This window comes from Octopus bimaculoides, chromosome 7 (assembly GCF_046866305.1).
Source record: "Octopus bimaculoides isolate indiv1 chromosome 7, ASM4686630v1, whole genome shotgun sequence".
Lineage (NCBI taxonomy): Eukaryota > Metazoa > Mollusca > Cephalopoda > Octopoda > Octopodidae > Octopus > Octopus bimaculoides.
In genome coordinates, this window is record NC_142934.1 from 56,988,851 (window position 1) to 57,006,979 (window position 18,129).

At 35.2% G+C, this 18,129-nt stretch overlaps 1 protein-coding gene across 13 annotated transcripts in view; it reads left to right on the forward strand.

The window, feature by feature from the left end:
* Positions 1–18,129, forward strand: part of LOC106875689 (uncharacterized) — a 339,933-nt gene that overhangs the window by 98,713 nt on the left and 223,091 nt on the right. For 6 of the 13 annotated variants that reach the window (XM_089355340.1, XM_089355338.1, XM_089355347.1 and 3 more), the window contains one exon: positions 12,499–12,561. The exons of 6 other annotated variants lie outside the window; for them this stretch is intronic. The gene's annotated coding sequence lies outside the window, so the exon portion shown is untranslated. Of the gene's footprint in view, positions 1–8,523; positions 8,650–12,498; positions 12,562–18,129 lie in introns of those variants that run through there. One more of the 13 variants, XM_089355342.1, reaches the window with a different exon arrangement.

Genomic DNA, 18,129 nt, shown 5'->3' on the forward strand with positions numbered 1-18,129 from the left:
AGATAGAAGAGTGGATAAATAGATTGATAGATACAAAGCGATAGATAGATAGATAGATAGATAGATAGATAGATAGATAGATAGATAGATAGATAGATAGATAAAAAGACAGACATCCAGACACACATACTGATACACAAACAGACAGACAGTCAGACAGATGGGTAGTTATGATCTATCTCCATGCGACACAACTTCAACATTCAAACTGAAAAAGGGTAATTTCTATTCATTCAGTTCAGATGATAATAAACAAATCGCAAGACCAATATTTAAATACAGTATATTCTTTGGTTTGTGTTCAACCATTATCAATTCTATGTTACGCTGAATAGAGCAAGGAATGTAACTTTGAATATAACGTATTGGATATTACGAAGTTCAAAGAAACCTTTTGGAGTGAAACGGTTACAAAGATAGTTGCAACCAAGGAATTATCACATTAAACACTTTTATACTAAAATTTCAGTTCGCTTAATTTATTTCATTAACAATTAAATTGGTGACAAACTTGTTGCTATATAACTTAATTATTGTCCAGTATATAACTTTAACACATTCATCCACCCGTCCATCTTCTCCGTCCACTATTCCTAGATAAGTTGTGTGGGTAGTATCCTCAGGCACTTCCTCTATAGGGTCCTATCAGAAGCCAATGTCATTTCACTTTCCGGTTACTATGTATATTATCTAAGTACTTTGTTCTTAGTCCACCTCTAGGTCTCTTTCCTGTTGGCTCGGCTAGAAAAATCCGTCTTGCGATTCTTTCTTGCTACATTCTAATCACAATTAAAACATTTGCAGCAAACAAAAATAATTTACATAACTTTTTAGGATAAATATTTTTTATAATATATATAAGCTCTCTGCCATAATCTACATAAACTCTAGAGGTGTTATTGTAGCTTTTTTCAAAATATATTTTCATTAGAAAGTTTCTGACTAGGTTAAAGTAATTGCGTGGAAATTAAACGTAAAGAACAATTCTATATTTTCCATACAACTGTAGACAGAAGTTGTACGAACAAAGTATGAACAATAGTCATTATTATTGTTTTTTGGTTTTTGTTTTGTTTGCTTTATTTTTACTCTATATTGGCTGGAAATCAACCAAATCATGTTTCCGTGATTACTTATAGCTTCAAATTAAAATATTCTCCGGGGAATAAACGAAAGAACTAACTTCCTCTCTTTGGGAATTTCTTTTTATCGTTCTTATAGATGAAATCACCCCAGTTATTTTAATAATATTGGTATTAAATATTGTAATGGTCTCATGAGATTTTACTTCAACTTTACTGAAGCACTGAATATGTTCTACAGCTGTCAGAAATACATTTTTGAGATGTAATCATTTATGCAAATGGACTGAGTAGAGTTCAATTTAGTTTCTATGATTTCTGTTCAAAGATTGTCATTATATTTGTAGGACGGTAACCAACAAATTGGTGTTTGTCGTTGTTTTTATTGTTGTTGTTGTTTTCAGTCTCGCATGAACCCTATTCTGCAAGAATTATGATTAGAAAAGCATTCTGTCTATAATCATGTTGTCTCTTTTCTTATATATGTTAGACTACGGTGTCTGCTGTGTCATTTTCAAGACAGCTGAGTTTGATTGTCGATAGTCTGGCTGCTATTTCTAGTGGATCAAGTGATCACTTAAAGATCAACTCATGAAAGGGAATGAAAGATATCTGAGAAGAAATATTATATATCCTATAAGCTATCTTTTTATTTGATGGTTATATTAAGTTAGATACGGCATATGCCATTCATTAACATTCGAAATTTGCCCGAGATATTTGAAGGACATTCTACTACAGCACGATTCTTTATAGCTATTACATTAAAGATTTATGGGATTGGACTCTTGTTCCTCAATCGATTCTACTTAATTCTTCAATTCACCAGTGAGCCACGTTTTGATATATTACATTCTACTTCGAAACTTGAATAAATCATATTTCCCAGATGTAAAAATATTTGATCTCCGTCAATTTCATGATAGAACATCGAGTCTTCTATAAGATTGATGTTCTTGCTAATGTTGCAGAACCTCTGATGCGAAAGGGATCCACAAATCCAAAATGTCAGTTATGTTATCTCTTTTTATTCGTCTATTAATACACTTTATCTCTGGTACTTACTTGTGTGAAAAGGTGTGGAATGAAAAACGGTGGAATTTAACAGGCTCCGAATTATGAATTGTCAAACTCCAAGCTGCTGGTAAATCCTGTTCAATGCAGCGTTTTAACATTGATTCAGCGTTCGCTTAACTTAAATCATAGTTTTAATTTTTAGCAAAATTTAAAATAAGGACTGTGAATTAGCAGAATCGCTTAAAGCCACTGACAAAATAACGAGCAATATTTATCCCTACTCTTTACATTCTGAGTTCAAATCTTGCAAAGGTCAATCTTATTTTATCTGTCCGAGGTCGATGAAAAAAAGGATCAATCAGTTAAGTACTGAGGTTCGTTTAATTGCCTAACCACATGTGACCTGGCACCAATGGTAGAAATGATTATTTCTAGTAAAATTTTTATTCTTTTGTTGATTGCTATCCAAATATTCGGTTGCATATGTGTAATGTAATATATACTGTAACACATAATGTGATATGTCTAGTCACGTCTAAATATATAACGAAGTGATCATAGGAAAACTATGTTGTTTTGTGACGACGAAGATTAAGAAAATAATTGGCTAAGTAATATATATATATATATATATATATATAAAGTGTAACAAGTGTAGTATATTGCCACTTAAGTGTGGCTGACCCCTAGGGGCGGATGTTACTGTTGCTTTTAGCCCCAGGAGGACATCTCCTCCAGCTGGCTTATCGATACACTACTGTGTCCTGTTTGCCAAGGGAAGTTATCCCTCCCATCATGATCTGCAGCACGAACGGACCCGGGTTTCAGGATTATTTCCCTTCGTCGGCGTTCGATAGCCACTGATCTTTGATGAGAGAGATAAAATCTTGGCAATCTTATATCTACTTTTCCAGTGAAATTCTTCACTGATATCGAAAAGGTGAAAACAAGCAATGTTAATTCTCTAAATGAAGTATTAACAGTAACTGCACGATAAAGTGTAGTATATTGCCACTTAAGTGTGGCTGACCTCTAGGGGTGGATGTTACTGTTGCTTTTAGCCCTAGGAGGACATCTCCTCCAGCTGGCTTAAAGCAACAGTAACATCCACCCCTAGGGGTCAGCCACACTTAAGTGGCAATATACTACACTTTATCGTGCAGTTACTGTTAATACTTCATTTAGAGAATTAACATTGCTTGTTTTCACCTTTTCGATATCAGTGAAGAATTTCACTGGAAAAGTAGATATAAGATTGCCAAGATTTTATCTCTCTCATCAAAGATCAGTGGCTATCGAACGCCGACGAAGGGAAATAACCCTGAAACCCGGTTCCGTTCGTGCTACAGATCATGATGGGATAGATAACTTCCCTTGGTAAACAGGACACAGTAGTGTGTCGATAAGCCAGCTGGAGGAGATGTCCACCTGGGGCTAAAAGCAACAGTAACATCCACCCCTAGAGGTCAGCCACACTTAAGTGGCAATATACTACACTTTATCGTGCAGTTACTGTTAATACTTCATTTAGAGAATTAACATTGCTTGTTTTCACCTTTTCGATATCAGTGAAGAATTTCACTGGAAAAGTAGATATGATTGCCAAGATTTTATCTCTCTCATCAAAGATCAGTGGCTATCGAACGCCGACGAAGGGAAATAACCCTGAAACCCGGGTCCGTTCGTGCTACAGATCATGATGGGAGGGATAACTTCCCTTGGCAAACAGGACACAGTAGTGTGTCGATAAGCCAGCTGGAGGAGATGTCCTCCTGGGGCTAAACCCAACAGTAACATCCACCCCTAGGGGTCAGCCACACTTCAGTGGCAATATACTACACTTTATCATGCAGTTACTGTTAATACTTCATTTAGAGAATTAACATATATATATATATATAGTGAACTATATACACTAAAGCCATGGCGATACTTAAATTACAATAATCAAGTTTTTAAAGTTAGCCTTTCTCTTTCAAAAAATAAAAAAAATTCCAGAAGCACCAAACATAAGGATCACAATATATAAACATTCTATTTGTATTTACTTAAACCGCTTATATTTATCAGCTAATGCCAGTAAATCCTTTCACTACTGAATAAATTCTTTCAAGAACACTGCTGCTGGAAGTAATTTTATTAATTCATTTCATGATATTAAAACACTAAAAACAGCAACTGTTCTCTTTGTTGCGCGATGACTAATACATGAAACAAATTCTATTTCAAAATTCTATCATATATTTCACTGGTGTCACCTGCAATATCTAACATATAACTTGCGAGTAGTTTTAATATTAACATAAATAGTTCGTTTGGGGTGAATTAAAACATTTAATGCAGCGACTATTCACTTTGTTGCACTATGACTGATAACATAAAACAAATTCTGTTTCTATATTCTATCGTTAGTGGCTTATATTACGAGTATTCCACCTATAACAGCTAAAACATAACTCTCATACTAACTCCCTATTCACATGTAAACGACTTTTATCGGAGTCATTTTCAGCTTGCTAACGCTTAGTAATCAAGAACGATTATATTAAAATGGACATCACAATGTATTTCGCCGATATAGAGATAATAACCTCATTGCTCGTAACACTGTAAAAGAGCACAGTTTTTACTATGATCAGACAACTATGTGTTGTTTCATCTCTGTTATCTACAAGATACTAAAAGTGATATAATATATTCAACTGCCGACAAAATTAGAATCCAAAATATTAAACACATGGATTGTTCGGTACAATTCATTTCAGTTTTTGTCTTTTATTGTAGCAAATTTGCAAATACAATATTACTAAAGTGGGTATGATAGTAATAATCTACCCAATAGTTAACTTCTACTTACAGACAACTTGATGCAAAACGATTTGAGAACTTTACTCTAGGGAACACACATGTCCATTCAGACATTATATACAACGCAGTGCAATAACGTGTAGTCACTTCTCAATTTTGGAATTTTAGGTTCAAACAACCAGTTGGTGAATGTTATTTGAGTTGTTCAACGCCACTTAAACACTTTTTTTAATGAAGACAATTTTTGTTTCATTTTTATAGTTCATTTCCAATCTGTTGTGTAGGGAAAATTGACAAGACAAAATGTTTTAAGAAAAAATAATTCTTCGGCTAATGCATTTTTGAACCCCTCTCTTGTATAAGGGTAATAAAACTTCAAAACTGATCTATATATGCAATATATATGTGTGTGTGTATGAATGCATATGCATTTATATACAGGACGCGGCGTGAATAAACTGTCGTCTAAATTAAATCTCATTTTAACAAATATATTTACCAAAAATTACATAAAAATAACTGGAAATGCCAAAGAGTAAATTTATTCTGTAAAATTGCAATTGGCTTCAACCACGGCCTCCAGACGACTTCAGAATCGCCTGCAACTCTTCTGGGCGGTCTTCTTGTTTATGTTAGTGAATGTTGCTATAATCCTTGCCTTCACTCATCTTTGGTGTGTTACAAAGAGTTTTGTTGGTCTCTCACTCAACTGCGCCCCACACATAATAATCAAGAGGGTTGCAGTCTGGGGAGTTCGGTAGCCAGATATTAGGGGTGACGTCGCAGAAAATGTCTGACAGCCATGACTGGGTCCTCCTACTTGTATGGCATGGTGCAGAGTCCTGTTGCCAAGCACACGGTCTTCGAGCAGCCACCCTCTTGACACAGGGCAGCCTCCTGGCAATTTAGGTAGGCTTCCGTGTTGAGTCTGATGCCGCGGGGGAAGATGAATGGAGGCATAACGTCCCGATCACTAGTGATCACCCCAAACACCATGATATTGATTGGATGTTTGATTTTTATCACTCTTGATACATGTCCTGAGATTGCACTATTCTCAAACTGATATGTTCGTACTGGAGCTTCCGGCGCGAATGCCGAGCAGTACAGCATGTCGTCTCGAAATGTCTTGACAGAGTGAATTGCTGCTTTTCTCACAAACGGTGCTCAACTGACCGTGTTTATCTGTGTAGTAGACAAAAACAAAAACAATGTGCGCAATGAAAAATATAAAACGGTGACAATTTACCTATCACACGCTACATATATATATATTAAATTCAACTTACGTTGAAAGTCAACAAACAAAGTTTGCTTTAGAAGCGTTGAGATGTATTCAAAGATAATTTTATTCTCAAACGCAGGAGAATGCTAATAATATAGCATGAACAGAATAAACTATCCATATTTTGCAGAAAAATCTGCAAAATATGGATAATTTATCCTGTTCATGCTGCATTATTAGCATTATCCTGTGTGTGAAAATAAAATTATTTCCTTATCTCTCTCTCTCTCTCTCTCTCTCTCTCTCTCTCTCTCTTTCTCTCTCTCTCTCTTTCTCTCTCTCTCCCTCCCTCTCTCTCTCTCTTACTCCCCCCTCTCTCTCTCTCTCTATATATATATATATATATATATTCAACAGAATATGGGCGTTATATTTTAATATTTAATACTACATTTGTAATGCCATATGTTTTTCTAAAATAATTTCTGCTATTTCTTTACCTTTTCGCAGAGGATTTGATCAGGTACAGCCTTATATTATTAATAATAAACTCGTGGCACCGATTAGTAAAAAAGACAAAGTAATATACATCCGCATATTTAATCAACCAAAGGAAAATTTTCATACAGGTGGTGTTCGGTGACCTTATTGCATTTGGCTAGAATTTTATTTATCAACCAAATAATCTCCTACCCAAATACTGGAGTCGATTTAAACATGTTCATAGCATCACTAATATATTCTATATATTCTGTTATATACTAATATATTCTGTTTAGATTAACCTGTATCAAAATATCGTTACAACATAAGCGATAACAAAATTTCAACACACGCATATTATATATTAATTTATAATATCATAATATTACAGATAAAATTTTAATTATATTCAAAATCAACGAAACACATGAATAGTTTAATTGTTGGACGTATAGTCACGGAAGTGTTACTCTTTCCAAAATTGGAATCCGTGTGCCGATGAGGGAATTTTTAACATGAGTTTCCTGAGGGTGATAGATAACAGAATTGGAAGAAAAACCACAGAATACTCTGAAGTGTTTGTTTGATTACCTTCTTTATGATTTGAGTTCAAATCTCGGTGGGACAGACTTTAACTTTCATCCTTCCAGAATATAGAAACTAAAGTACCAGCCAAATGTACTAAGATTGCCTGACAGCATCTATACGAAAATTATGAACATATTCAGTATAGATTAAAATTCTTAATCAATATCTCATTATAACGTAAATGATAACGAGATTTCAGACAGTGAACACAAGTATAATATATATTAATGTATAATGTTACAGATAAAATCTTAATTATACTGAAAGTTAATGAAACATTTAGGCAGTCTAATTACTAGAAATATAATCACGAAAGTTTTAATCAACTGCATCATCCCCAATATTTGAGGTCTTGTGCCTCTGTAAGAAATCAATATAATATATGATTATATCATCTATCTTTGAATTCTACAACATCAGATGATATATTCGGGATAATGTTTGACTCGAGGTTCTAACCTCGTAGAATGTCGAAGTAGCGATCCATCGATTTTTAGCGCTACTTTGTTATCTTTCTCTCTCTCCCTCTCTTTCTCTCCCTCTCAATCTCCTCTCTCTCTCTCTCTCTCTCTCTCTCTCTTCTCTATCTCTCTATCTCTCTCAATCTCCCCTCTCATCTCTTTCTCTCTCATTCGCACTCACTTATTCTTTCTCTGACTATTTTTCTTTCCACACCTCACTCTCCTTCAAGGTTAAAATCTCAAATATTATTTCAGTGCAATGCTGGAAATACTTGTTCATACAGTCAAATATACATTCATACCACCATTTTATATATATATATATATATATATATATATATATATGTGCGTGTGTGTTTGTGTGTGTATGTATGTGTGTGTATGCGTATATCCGATATATATATATATATATATATACGTTATATCACATTATATATAAGAGAGAGAGAGAAATACATATATGTATATATGTGTATGTATGTATGTATATATATATATGTGTGTGTGTGTGTGTGTGTGTGTGTGTGTGTGTATGCATACATAATACATCGTGCATCGGTACATGTGGTATAAGTTATATAAAACAAAAGCAAAAACAACAAAAAGACATTAAATCGCGTTCTCAGTTCTTCTGATGCAACCAAATGTTTCTTACTCATAAATACGTTAACTTGCTTCTTGTTAAAAGAAAATATAAAAAAATTCTTAACACATTATTTCATGTTAAGATAACAATAATTTCTTAATCTAACTTCTATATTGTTTCCACATTTTTTCTCCTTGCCAGAGAAAAATTATTTAGAAGAACGTTCAAAATATAGATTTTTTAAAAAGTAAACTACTTTTTGCTTTCCTTTCAGCCTGAGCTGTTTAACCCTGGGTTAGCCCTAATGGAATAGATATTTGATCTAAGGTGCCCCATCCATTATCAACTCTTTTTTTCAATTTGCTTCGTGACACCGTGAGCAAGTTACTTCTACTTGGCGTATGTATGAATTTATATATGAATGTATCTATATGCGTAAGTATGAATGAATGTATGTATGTAAGTATGTATATATAAATGTATGTTTGAATGTATATATATGTTTTTATGTATGTACGTATGTGTCTTGTATGTATGTACGCGTGTGTGTGTGTGAATAAATTGTTGCTGCATATGAATGCATGTGTGACTATGGAAGTATGTAATTGTGTATTTATGTATATATGTATGTGTGTGTATCTGTGTATGTCAGTATCTATGTATATATTAAGGAGCACTCCGTCGGTTACAACTCCGAGGGTCCTAGATGATACGATCAACGGAACAGCTTGCTCGTGAAATTAACATGCAAGTAGCTAAGTACTCCAGAAACACGTGTACCCTTAACGTAGTTAGTACTCAGAGAGATTCAGCGTGACACAGAGTGTGACAAGGTTGGTCCTTTGAAATACAGGTGCTACTCATTTTTTGCCAGCTGAGTGGACTGGAGCAACGTGAAATAAAGTGTCTTGCTCAAGTACACAACGCGTCACCGGGAATTGATCTCACGACCTTACGATCATAAGCTGAATATATATATATATATATATAGGGGTTGGACAAAATAATGGAAACACCTACCATCATAGCATCATAATTTTGAAATATCTATAAAACCATCAAAGGCTTGTTTATTTTTATGTTTCTTTGATTTTTTTTTATTAGTGTTACTTAATATGTTTTGCTAAAATTGGTGTTTCTTTTCATATATCATCAGGAAAAGGTAATTAAAATTCATTAAAATGACAGATCTATCGGATTTTCAAAGAGGTCAAATTGTTGGTGCTCGGATGGCAAGCGCTAGCGTAACGAAAACACCCGAAATGTTTGGTGTATCAAGAAGTACTGTCTCGAAAGTAATGACAGCCTTTGAGAAAGGAGGAAAAACCTCTTCGTCTAAACAAAATTCTAGAAGAAAACCAAAATTTCATATTGGGACCGTCGGACTCTTACCCGAATTGTTAGAAAGGATCACAAAAGTACAGCTCCCAAAATTACTGCAGAACGTAATGACCACCTCGAGAACACAGTTTCCACAAAGACTATTTGCCGGGAGCTGCACAAGGCTGGATTTCACGGGAGAGCTGCAATCAGAAAACTACTACTTTCAAAAACAAACGTTGCAAAGCGATTAGAGTGGAGTAAAAACTTACAGAATTGGTCCCATGAGCAGTGGAAGAATATTATTTTCTCGGATGAGTAATCCTTTACCTTATTTCCGACCACCGGCCAAGTACACGTGTGGAGACAGCCAAAAGAAGAATTTGACCCAGATTGCCTTCTTCCAACTGTTAAACATGGAGGAGGATCTGTGATGATCTGGGGTGAGGGCTATCTCTTGGAAATCTGCCTGCCTAATGGTTTCCCTTCATGGCAGAATTAATAGTCAAGACTATTCAAGCATTTAATCTGATCAAATTCATCTCATGGTTGTAGAACTGTTTCCGTAGGAAAACGCAATCTTTCAGGATGATGATGCATCAATTCACACAGCTAAAGTTGTTACTGAATGGCACGAGGAACATTCTAGTGAAGTTGAACATCTTATCTGGCCATCACAGTCCCCAGATTTCAATATTACTGAACATTTATGGTGCATTTTAGAAACACAAGTAAGGAGTTGATATCCTCCACCATCCTCACTACAAGAACTGGAGACTGTTTTAACTGACAAATGGACAAAATTTCCTTTGGAAACAATTCAAACTTTATACGAGTCTATACCTCATAGGATTCAAGGTGTAATTACTGCCAAAGGTGGTCCTACCCCATATTGAAATAAGTTTGCTTGAAATTTGAAGGTGTTTCCATTATTTTGTCCAACCCCTGTATATATATATATATATATATATATATATATATCAGGGTAAGAAAAATATTTTAGAAATTTTTTACTACCAGTGGCCTAAACACATAAGAAGTGACCAATCATATGATATACATATATGGCCTAGTGCTAAGGGCACTGTACTCACGATCGCGAGATTGTCGTTTCAATTACTAGATCAGGAAATGCGTAGTGTTCTTGAGCAAAACACTCCATCACACGCTGCTCTGCGATCACTTCGACACCTGTCACGTTCTACACCGTGCACCTGTTCAGGCAACGTCAATTTGATGGAGAAAGCGAGCTAATGTACGGCTCATACATTTGATCGCTATAAGCAAATCATATATACATATGTGTGTGTGTGAGAGAGAGTGTGTGTGTATCTATGAATATATTCTCTAAATGTATGCATGTATGTATGATGCCAAATTGGTCAATAGTTTCCATTCGCTGATGCAGAGCCTAGCTCTAAATAGATACCGTAAATAGATACTTGGCATGTTGGTGAATGTTTGCAATAAGAGTCACGTGCAAGTGACTTGTATTAGTTAACCTTTCAATTTTGAGTTCTAATCCATTTACGGACCAGCAGAATGGAATGTAAAGTGTTTTCAGTCCTCCATCGGAAATTTAATATCCATTTCGCGCTCCTATCGTTTCCAATGCTGAACTTCTCTACGGTAGCCCTGCCTGATCCATCTGAAATTGAAGACATTTTCGAAACCTGTCGTCCAGTTTCCTGAAATCCCTGTAAAGGGCTCTTACCATAGTTCCAACTGAACCCATCTCAAAATTAAGATTCCTTTCCTAGTCGTGTTATTTCACTTTTTGGTATCCTATGCTAGGGATTTTTGCTATACACATCACAAATTCAAAACCACTTTCATTTTACTATCTTCCTGTTTCGTGGCATCCCGTATAAGGGTCTTTTATCATAGCCCCACCCTCACGACCCATCTGAAATTCAAGACCCCTTTCCTAGTCCTGTAGACCAGCGTCGTAGCATCCTAGGCAACGGTCTTAGCCCTGTCAGTCCCATCTCAAATTCAAGACACCCTTTTCCTGTCCAATCACCGTTTCGTGGTATTCTATGCAAGGATATTTTGCCTGACGCACCTCAAATTCAAGCCTCCTTTTTTCTTTCCAATCGTTTAGCTTCGTGACATCTTATAGAGGTACATTTTTTTTATTTGACATTCCTTCACCCAAGTGTTGTAACTGAAATTGGGTAGGATGATACTGTGCGGAAGGCCGCCAAATATAACATACCCGTAATCTAAAGATCTAGCCTTATTACAACACAGTTTCTCATGGTGATTCTGCTTGAGGATTGCATGATGGATACATGGAATACTCGATGGAATACTCAGCCACTTACAAACTTATTCAATGAGCAGGTATTTTAACAAATCGAACAACTGAGTACTCATTGCAGTAATCGGCCGAGATCCATTTGCGCTGTACCCGCGCACATGTGTGTGCGCGTTTGTGTAAGGAAGTAAATTGTCAAACAGTTAACTTGATAGGATATTCTGTTTACAAGCCGAAAGATCACTGGATCTTAACTTACCACTGACAATACACGATGTCAAATGACTCAACAAATTACAGTTGTCGTCTCGGTTATTCTAACTAAATAAAAATATGGTAGATGTAAGCAATAAGATGTTTTTGAGTTGAGAGTGTCAACGAAACAGTATCTTTTAACATGGTATTTTTTCTACTAATATTATCTAAAATCAAATTATCTCGTATTTTCTGCTTCTTATTTTTCTCTTTTATTTCATTCATTTCTTCTTTTCTTATTTTTCATCTTCTTTTTCTTTTTTTTTTTTGATTTTCTATTCTTTTTCTTCTTCGCCGTCGTCTACGTTTTTCTACTTCTTTCTTCTTTTCCTTTTATACACTTTTCTCTCTCTCTCTCTCTCTTTCTCTCTCTGTATTTCTATCTTTTCTTCAACTTTCTTCCCACTCCTCAGTTTCCCCGTCATCGTCGACAGCTGTATACTTTCCTAACCGCCAGACTGACATAGATCTAAAAGGTATGTTCTATCAATCACTTCTTTATTAATAAAATATCATCTTCAGGCAGTAATACAGTAATTCGTTTGTTATTTGGTGTGAGGAGGGGAAAACTTGGTCTATTGCAATGGAAGATCAATAAATGACGATGAGAAAAGAGAAAAACTGTAAGTAAAGCTACAAAACTTTGCTTAGCGCAACAAAACAGTCCAGTTGACGTACTAGACATATTTCACAGTTTCATACAACTGTTTCCTCCAGTTTGATCGACTATATATATATTAAAAACACTTCTATACAAATGTCTATACGCGTGTGTTTATGACTAAATGCGCCTTGAAATACCTAGTGGTATATGCGTGTGGATCCTAATGTATTTGTGTGTATCTTAAAATGCATGATCATGTATGTGTTTATTCGAGTTTCTGTTTCCCCTTTTATCCAGATAGTTGTACAGGTTCAAGGCTGCATCATGTTATGGTGGCTCCTGTCGTCTTTAATGAAAAATAGTTTGCCAAAATTCCTGTTGACAATGGAGTAAAGTAAGACGATATTCCTGCTCCCACACTTTTTACTCCATTGTCAACAGGAATTTTGGCAAACTATTTTCCATTAAAGACGACAGGAGCAACCATAACATGGTGCAGTTGCTTTAGCATACTGACAAACAGTGGTGAGCACCCGGCCTTCCCAGGGATTGCCCGCTATAGATATCTGTTAACTGTAACAAAAGCTATTGTTAAATCAACGAACACGAGAGAGAAAGGCACTTCTTGTTCAATGCATTTCTCTAGTATATGTATATACTCGTTTTTGTAACAGGATATTGAACTATGGTTTCTTTAAAAACTGGCATATGTGCCTTACAATAGCATAGGAAAATAAACCAATGCCGTGCGTGTGAGATAGTGTATATATATGGATGTGTGAGTCTGTGTGTATATATATATATATATATATACTATACACACACACACACACATACACACATACACGCGCGCGCACGCGCACATGTGTATATATATATATATATATATATATATATATGGCTGAAATTGTGTTTGACCCTCTGGCCGATAATAGATGAAGAATCGGTGACCTTCTGTGTATTCTGTTCAACTGTGTATTTAGCATACGTCCGTTTATTTATTACACGTTTTGTTTTTAATTATATATATAGGTAGGTTGTCATATTTTACGTTTGTTGTCTTTTACATAATCCTGAAAAAAGTATATAGGCGCAGGAGTGGCTGTGTGGAAAGAAGCTTGCTTCCCAACCACATGGTTCCGTGTTCAGTCCCACTGCATGGCACCTTGGGCAAGTGTCTTCTACTACAGCCTCGGACCGACCAAAGCCTTGTGAATGGACTTGGTAGAAGGAAACTGAAAGAAGTCCGAAGTGTATTTATATATATATATATGTGTGTGTGTGTGTATGTGTGTGTGTGTGTGTGTGTGTAGCTATGTGTCTGTGTTTGTTCCCCTACCATCGCTTGACAAACGACATTTGTGTGTTTATGTCCCTTAACTTAGCGATTCGACAAAAGAGATCGATATAATAAGTACTCCGCTTACAAAGAATAAGCCCTGGAATTGATTTATGCGACTAAAAAGCGGTGCGCCAAAATGGCTGCAGTCAAATGACTAAAACAAGTAAAAAGAGTAAAAGAGTAAAAGAGTAATATATATATATATATATATATATATATATATATATATGATAAATTTCTTCTTGGCAGTGTCATGACAGCTTTTTAATAGAAAAGTATATAATTATGTTCAATTTTGCTTTATCTTGTAATAGCATTACAGACAAAGAAATAAAATATACCATTATATAACTACAACATGGTTACTAACAACTTACAGAATATAATATTATATATATATTTCGAAAGAAAATTAAAACTGAAAATATAATGATGATATAATATGGTTAGTCTACAACGATAGAACATTTGATGTTAATAGTAATATTAAAAATGGTGGCTTCAGATTTAATCACAACAGCAGCACCTTTGAAGGGAAGACGACGTAGTCAATACTGTCGAAAGGAGCACCTGACTATTATAGTATTTAAGCGACCACGAAAAGATAAAAGGCAAATTTGAACCTAGGAATTGAACTTAGAGCTTAAAGAGCCGGGTGAAATACCGCAATAGTAATTAATATGTATTCAGCTAAGTTGTAAGAATGGAACTCGTGCTTGAAATAAAGATTCTCAACATTCAGGAAGAAAGATCATATCGACTACTTTCCGCTTTCATTAAACGTACACAAACACACACACATACACACACAGGTACACACATGCATAATGTGTATGAAACACATCATCTGCACAACACAGTATCTTTTAGTGATCTCAGTATAAATAGATATTAATTTATGAATTATTCTAATATGGATCAGCCGAACATACTCTCTAGGTCAAGGGTCATTCTGACTGGAATATAATATTTCCACTCTCCCTTGGGTTTCAGACATAGACTGTTACTTTTGGACAACATCACTGAATGATTAATTTCCTATTGTTATGGTTTTTGTCACTAAATGTCAGGTTGAGTATATTCAATATTTCTGTACAAAACTATATTTTCTATAGCATTTTGTATCGTATTTCATTATGACTTTAGAGATCTGCTGTCCTCATTCTGAATACATAAGTAAGGTTGTTAATTGTACTGCAATAGACAAACCTTTCGTTCGAAATATCTGTGACTGGATCTATCTATCTATCTATCTATCTATCTATCTATCTATCTATCTATCTATATATATATATATATATATATATATATATATATATATATATATATATATATATATACATATATATATATATATATATATATATATATATATATATATATGTGTGTGTGTGTGTGTGTGTGTGTGTATGTATGTATGTATGTATGTATGTATGTATGTGTGTGTGTACACATACACGGGTGTTTATGACTGAATAGAAGAATATATTAATCAAAGGAATTATAACTTTGATTTTCAAGTTTTATTTACAATCTTATAATAATATGATATAATATAATATAATGAAGTGATAGAATATTGAATGTTCATTCTGATTGAACTAGTACTTTCATGCATCTAGTACATTGCAATCTTCAGGTTCATATAGTAGTGATGAAAGTTATGTTTTACAATTTACAACAGTAGTGAGATGGCTAAAGTATGTGCCTTAAATACATTTGTGTAGGTTCCAAAATGTTAAGTTTTGCAAACTGTATTCAGACCAATCAGTGTGTGGCTTCATTAAATTACTTAAGTTGATTGTTGCCTGGTTTAGGCGTCACGCTTTGATGAATATGTCAAGAGACCTGTATTTTGACTCTGGCCAAAGCAGCAATTGTTTGACTATTTTTAGAAAATATTGTAAACAACATTTCCTAGGGATTTTTACATTTCAATTATCATCATCACCACTATCATCACCTTTATTATTGTTGTCATTGGTGGTGGTGGTGGTGGTGGTGGTAGGAGTAGCTGTGGTAATAGAGCTTTAAACCTTATATAAGATTATTTTTACTAGCTTTTCTCTTCACTTAGCTAGTATTTTCCTACTATCGTCATCATGAGAACCTTTAGTATTGTTGTTGTAGTTAGTGGTCGTAGTAATAGAAATAGTACCTCTAATTATTATTATTGTATATTTAGCTTGGGTTGGAATTTATCAATAAAGTTCTTTTCTCTGATTTTTCCCTCGATTTCACTTGGACTGTGTAGTTTGTGAAATGGAAATATAAATATTTTCCGACCACATGTTGCCAGATGGTTACTCAAAGGTATCTGACGGACGTCTGGGTCTCTAATTTGCTGTCGGTGCATACGTGAACGTTCTGATAGTGCATTTCCTGTCTGACCCACATATAGTTCTTCACAATTCGGACATTTGAAGCAGTAAATTAAATTTCTGCTTTTGCAGTTCATGTTTGCGTTCGTGAAAATTTTTTCCGGTTCTTGTGTTCATATATTGGCCGGTATGTAAAAATTTGGCATGTGCCACATCGGCTATCATTGCATTTAGATACAGTAACTGATTGGTCTTTGTTGCTAAAGTCAAACTTTGCCTTTGTTAATAATTTTTCAAGATTTTAGGCCGTCTTTTACTAAGAACCATAGCTCGATCTGTGATTATATCTTTTAATTCATTACTTTGAGCAATGATTGATAGATTTTATTTGGCAATGTTGAAGATATTCTGGTGGCATGGGTTGTGTGTCGCTATAAATAGTATGAGATGTTCTTGTTTTCCTCTTCTTTGGATGGTCCTAAGTTTTTGTATGGGTATTTTCATAGCCCGTTATATGCCATCTTCTATAAGTAGAGACGGGTACTTTTGTTCGAGCAAGAATTCTCTTAGTTCTGTTAGGCGTTTGTTCCTGATATTCGCATCTTCTACAATGGTACAAATTCTTCTGGCTAAGCAGTATGGGATGTTGCGTTTTGTATGTATTGGACGGCACGACTTAAAATTCAGGTATTGGTGTATAGTATATATCTGTAGTAATGGTCGTGTCCTTTTTAATTACCATTATATCTAGGAATGGTAATTTGGTACGACTCATCTTCTTTGTAAATTGAACTCACATCAATACAAGGAAACACATCAATACCTGAATTTTAAGTCATGCCATCCACTACATACAAAATACATCTGTCAAGGCGCGTTTTTCACTGTTCGAATCAGTGCTGGAACTCTTGCAAAGTGATGCCTTTTAACTCCTCCGTCGTTTTTCACTTCTTTTTGTTTTCTACACCTCTTCCATATCTGCTTTCGTCACCAGTGATGACCTTCGAAAAAGATCCCGATCGACTTTCAAATGTTTTTTCAGTTCACGACACGCATTCAGTCGTGACTTTTTTTTTTTTACTTTCCGTGAGCAAGTGAGGCACAAATATTGCTGCAACTCTTTTCATTTGTAATTCCTCGCTCAAAATTCGTTGACAGGAGCTCCAATACATACCAGTCACATCAAATTCGTCAATTATTCAGTGATGGTCCTCTAAAAATCAGTTCAGGAATTTTCATGGTGTTTTCATTCGTTCGGTAGGTCGAAGGACGCCCTGAACGAGGTTGGTCTTCAAGCAACAAGTGATCATTCCCAAAGCGTGAAAACCACTCATAAACTGTGTTTTGTTCGTGACAACATCTTTGTAAGCTGTCTGAAACATGACAACCATTTTGGCTGCTGTTGTCCCCAGTAGAAAAAAGAATTTCATAGAAGCATGCTGTTCCTTCGTTTCAGCCATTGCAAAAATCGACGAACTGGGGAGAAGCAGTGCAAAGCAAAGATGCACCACGTGGAAGTTGGACTACACTTGACGATGCCGGTCGGCATACTGATCTCTGAGGGTTGCATCAAGTGGATTCTAGCGGTGAAAGCCTGAACTACAATTAGCTTGTCGCACAGAGAACGTTTCCGCTTACTTTGGGGACTTCCTCGTACGTGTATTAGTAAACTTTAGCGGAGTAATTGGTTGGAATAGCTACAGATCAAAATCGAACCTGGTTCGCATTATCAGCTTCGCCAGGGTCATAGAACTTCTAACAAAGCTCACAGCTTTCA